We start from the raw sequence: 4538 nt of genomic DNA, 5'->3' as shown, positions 1-4538 counted from the left end.
GGTCGGGCGAGCCCTGGGGCACCGACAGGGCGGGCGGACAGACGAGTCGGCACGGCGAGGCCACGCGCCCCGAAGCCGCCGCCGCCGCCGCCCTCGGCCCAAGCGGGCGAGCGCCTCACCTCGCGAACGACGGGAAGCGAACTGGAGAGGAGGCCGCCCGTGCCTGAACACCGGACGCCGCCGCGGCTTCCCTGGGACAGGGAGCGCGGAGCGCCGGCCCGCCGGGGGCCCTCTCCGACGCGACCCGAGTGGCCTCATCGATCGGTGGGAGAAAGGGGGTGGGGGGGAGGAGAAAGGAAGGAGGGAGAAGGCGCGAGCCCTTCCCCCAGGCGCGGCGGAAAGACCGCACGCGCACGTGCAGGTGGGTGTGCGTGGGCAACGTCCGACGAGAGGTGCTCGCCCGTGCCTGAACACCGGCCCGCCCCACGCCACCCCGAACGAGCCGGGGAGCGGGATAGAGCCGGCCCGCCGGGAAGCCTCCCCGACGCGCCCGAGGAGCGCCACGAATCGGCCGGGGCTCCCGCGTGCGGGTGAGAATGCGGTGCGAAAGGAGGACGAGGCGACGCCGCCACGACCTACGACCTCCGGGTCCCCCTCTTCCATCGCGGCGGGACCCGCCGGGGACGCCCCCGGCCATCCTACGTTCGGGTGCCGGCAGACCGGCCCGTGCCCTTCTCGTCTCTCTCTCCCTCTCTCTCTCGCCTTCGCCCTGGCGGCGCGGGAGCCGGCTTGCCTCTTGCCTCTCTCTCGCCTTCTCCGGCTTTTTTTCGCTGCTCGCCTGCAAAACCGCCTTAGCCCAGGACAGAGCTGCGGGATGAGGAGCGACGGACAAACCGAAGCGACCGGACCGATCGAACGAACCGATGCCCGAGAAAGCCGCCGCCGCCGCCGCCGATCCCCTCTCTAGGCGGCCGGCCGGTCAACCCTGCTCGCGAGCGCCCGCTCACCGCCACTACCGGAGCCGAGTCCTCACTCGCTCCTACAGACGAACATATAAGGCATCCGAAAAAAACGTTCTAGTCCCATAGGCGCCGACTACCGGCAGCGGCTCCGACGGCAGCCGAGGTTTACCTCGACGTAACTGGAGGTACAAAATTACAGCGACGCCTCTGGCAGCTCCGGAGCTGTAGCGCCCCCCCCCCACAGCCAGAGCGGCCAAGACAATCCGAAACGGGGTAGACCTGGACGCGGATCGCAAGCCGCCCCGGCAGCGACCTCTAGCCGCCGCCGCGGAGAGCGCGAGACGGTAGCACCCGGGTAGACCGTTCCGCCGTTTCCGAGACGCCCCGGCAGCGACCCCTAGCCGCCGCCGCCGCGGAGAGACCGAGCCGGACGGTGCCCGCCGGGACCAGGTAGACCGTTCCGCCGTGCCCCAGCCGCCCCGGCAGCGACCCCTAGCCGCCGCCGCGGAGCGACCGAGCCGGACGGGGACCGCCGGAGCCGGGTAGACCGTGCCGCCGTTTCCGAGCCGCCCCGGCAGCGACCCCTAGCCGCCGCCGCCGCGGAGAGACCGAGCCGGACGAAACCTGCCGGGGCAAGGTAGACCGTCCCGCCGTTTCCGAGACGCCCCGGCAGCGACCCCTAGCCTCCTCCGCGGAGCGACCAAGTCGGACGGGGCCCGCCGGAGCCGGGTAGACCGTCCCGCCGTTTCCCAGCCGCCCCGGCAGCGACCTCTAGCCGCCGCCGCGGAGCGACCGAGCCGGACGCAGCCTGCCGGGGCCGGGTAGACCGTTCCGCCGTTTCCGAGCCGACACGGCAGCGACCTCTAGCCGCCGCCGCGGAGCGACCGAGCCGGACGAAGCCTGCCGGGGCAAGGTAGACCGTCCCGCCGTTTCCGAGACGCCCCGGCAGCGACCCCTAGCCTCCTCCGCGGAGCGACCGAGGCGGACGGGGCCCGCCGGACCCGGGTAGACCGTTCCGCCGTGCCCCAGCCACCCCGGCAGCGACCCCTAGCAGCCGCCACGGCAGCGACCGAGGCGGACGCAGCCCGCCGGAGCCGGGTAGACCGTTCCGCCGTGCCCCAGCCGCCACGGCAGCGACCTCCAGCCACCTCCGCGAAGCGACCGAGTCGGACGGGGCCGGGACCACCGGTCCGGCGAGCCCGAGCCGCTCCTGCCACGGTCCCCAGCCGCCGCCGCCGAACGACCGTGTCGCTCGGCGCCCGCAGGGGCCGGGCCGACCGGTCCGGCGACCGGGAGCGGCTCCCGCAGCAACCTCCAGCCGCCGCCGCGAAGCGACCAAGTCCGTCCTGGCCGGGTAGACGTGGCCGGCGTACCCGACATTTACGCGGCAGCGACCTCTAGCGGCCACAACAGGTGAAGCGGCTCGGAACCCTCCGGGGCCGGGTAGACCGTTCCGCCGTGACCCAGCCGCCCCGGCAGCGACCTCTAGCCGCCGCCGCGGAGCGACCGAGCCGGACGAAGCCTGCCGGAGCCCGGTAGACCGTCCCGCCGCTTCCGAGACGCCCCGGCAGCGACCCCTAGACGCCGCCGCGGAGCGACCGAGCCGGACGCAGCCTGCCGGGGCCTGGTAGACCGTTCCGCCGTGCCCCAGCCGCCCCGGCAGCGACCCCTAGCCGCCGCCGCGGAGCGACCGAGCCGGAAGAAGCCTGCCGGGGCAAGGTAGACCGTTCCGCCGTTTCCGAAACGCCCCGGCAACGATCCCTAGCCGCCGCCGCCGCGGAGCGGCCGAGCCGGACGCAGCCTGCCAGTACCGGGTAGACCGTTCCGCCTTTACCGAGACGCCCGGGCAGCGACCTCTCGCCGCCGCCGCGGAGCGACCGATCCGGACGCAGCCTGCCGGGGCCCGGTAGACCGTTCCGTTTTTTCCGAGCCGCCCCGTCAGCGTCCCCTAGCCGCCGCCGCGGAGCGACCGAACCGGACGGGGCCCTCCGGAGCCGAGTAGACCGTTCCGCCGTGCCCCAGCCGCCCCGGCAGCGACCTCTAGCCGCCGCCGCCGCGGAGCTACCGAGCCGGACGGGGCCCTCCGGAGCCGGGTAGACCGTTCCGCCGCTTCCGAGCCGCCCCGGCAGCGACCTCTAGCCCCCGCCGCGGAGCGACGGAGCCGGACGGGGCCTGCCGGGGCCCGGTAGACCTTTCCGTTGTTTCCGAGACGCCACGGCAGCGACCTCTAGCCACCGCCGCCAAGCGACCGAGCCGTACGCAGCCTGCCGGGACCGGGTAGACCGTTCCGTTTTTTCCGAGCCGCCCCGGCAGCGACCTCCAGCCACCTCCGCGAAGCGACCGAGTCGGACGGTGCCGGGCCGACCGATCCGGCGAACGTGAGACGCTCTTACACGAGGCTCCACCCACTGCCGCGGAACGACCGTGTGGGCCCGGTCCTGTCGGGGCCGGCCAACCAGTCCGGCGAACCCGAGCCGGTCCGGCAGCAGCCTCCAGTAGTGGCCGTGGTGGGACCGTGGCTCCCGCAGTGACCTCCAGCCGCAGCTGCGGTGAGACCGAGTACTGTCGTGGCCCGCAGTGGCCGGGCCGACCTGTCCGGCGTGCCCGAGCCGGTCCTGCCACGATCTCCAGCCACGGCTGCAGTTATACTGTGTCCTGCCGGGGCCCTCAGTGGTCTGGCCGACCGGTCCGGCGAGCCTGAGCTGCTCCTACCGCGGTCTCCAGCCGCGGTTGCAGTGAGACTGAGGCCTGTCGGGGCCTGCAGGGCCGGGCTGGCCAGTTCGGCGAGCCCGAGCCGCCCTGGCAGCGACCTCCAGATGTCTCCGTGGAGCGACCGAGATGGACGGAGCCTGCCGGGGCCGGGTAGACCTTTCCGCCTTTCCCACACCGCTCCAGTCAGCGACCTCTAGCCACCGCCGCGGATCGGCCTAGTAGATCGTCGTCGGGTAGACCTTGCAGGTGTACACGAGACATCTGGTCTGCAACCTCCAGCTGATGCCGTTGAGCGGCCGAGTTGGTCGGATCCGGGCAGACCATGCCGGCATACCTGAGCCGCCCCAGCAGCGACCTCCAGCTGATGCCACGTGGCGACTGAGTCCTGTCTGAGCCCACCAGGGCCGGGTCAGTCGATCCGGCGAACCCAAGCCGCTCCTGCAGCAGGTGCAGGAGGGAGATTGCTTTCTGAACGCCAGGGTGCAATCCATCTGCCCCACGGACTTGTGAACATCTAGCTTTCAGTGCAGGTCCAAAACCATCTCATCATGAATCATGCAATACCTATTCTGTTCCCTATCCCTATCTATCAGCATAGGGGGTTGTGTTCTCAGGGAGTAACAAGTCTTACTTTTAAAGGTTGAGGCAAAGAAGGCATTAAGCACCTCAGCCTTATTTTGTTTTGCTTCCCTTCGTTGGCTCCTTCACCAGCTCTGTCAGGAAGTTATCTCCCTCACACTCTAGGAACCTCTGGGACTGTTCCCTATCTGCTGTATTACAAATCTAGCAGATGTCTGGGAAGTTGAGGTCTCCCACAAAAACAAGTGGGAGAGACCATGAGGCCTCATCCAACTGTCCATGAAGTGTCTTGTCCTCCTCTTCATCCTGGTTGGGTGGCCTGTAGCAGACTCTCACAATAATATC

This window comes from Gallus gallus, chromosome 16 (assembly GCF_016699485.2).
Source record: "Gallus gallus isolate bGalGal1 chromosome 16, bGalGal1.mat.broiler.GRCg7b, whole genome shotgun sequence".
NCBI lineage: Eukaryota > Metazoa > Chordata > Aves > Galliformes > Phasianidae > Gallus > Gallus gallus.
The sequence above is the reverse complement of the archived record's forward strand: the minus strand, read 5'-3'. Positions refer to the sequence as shown.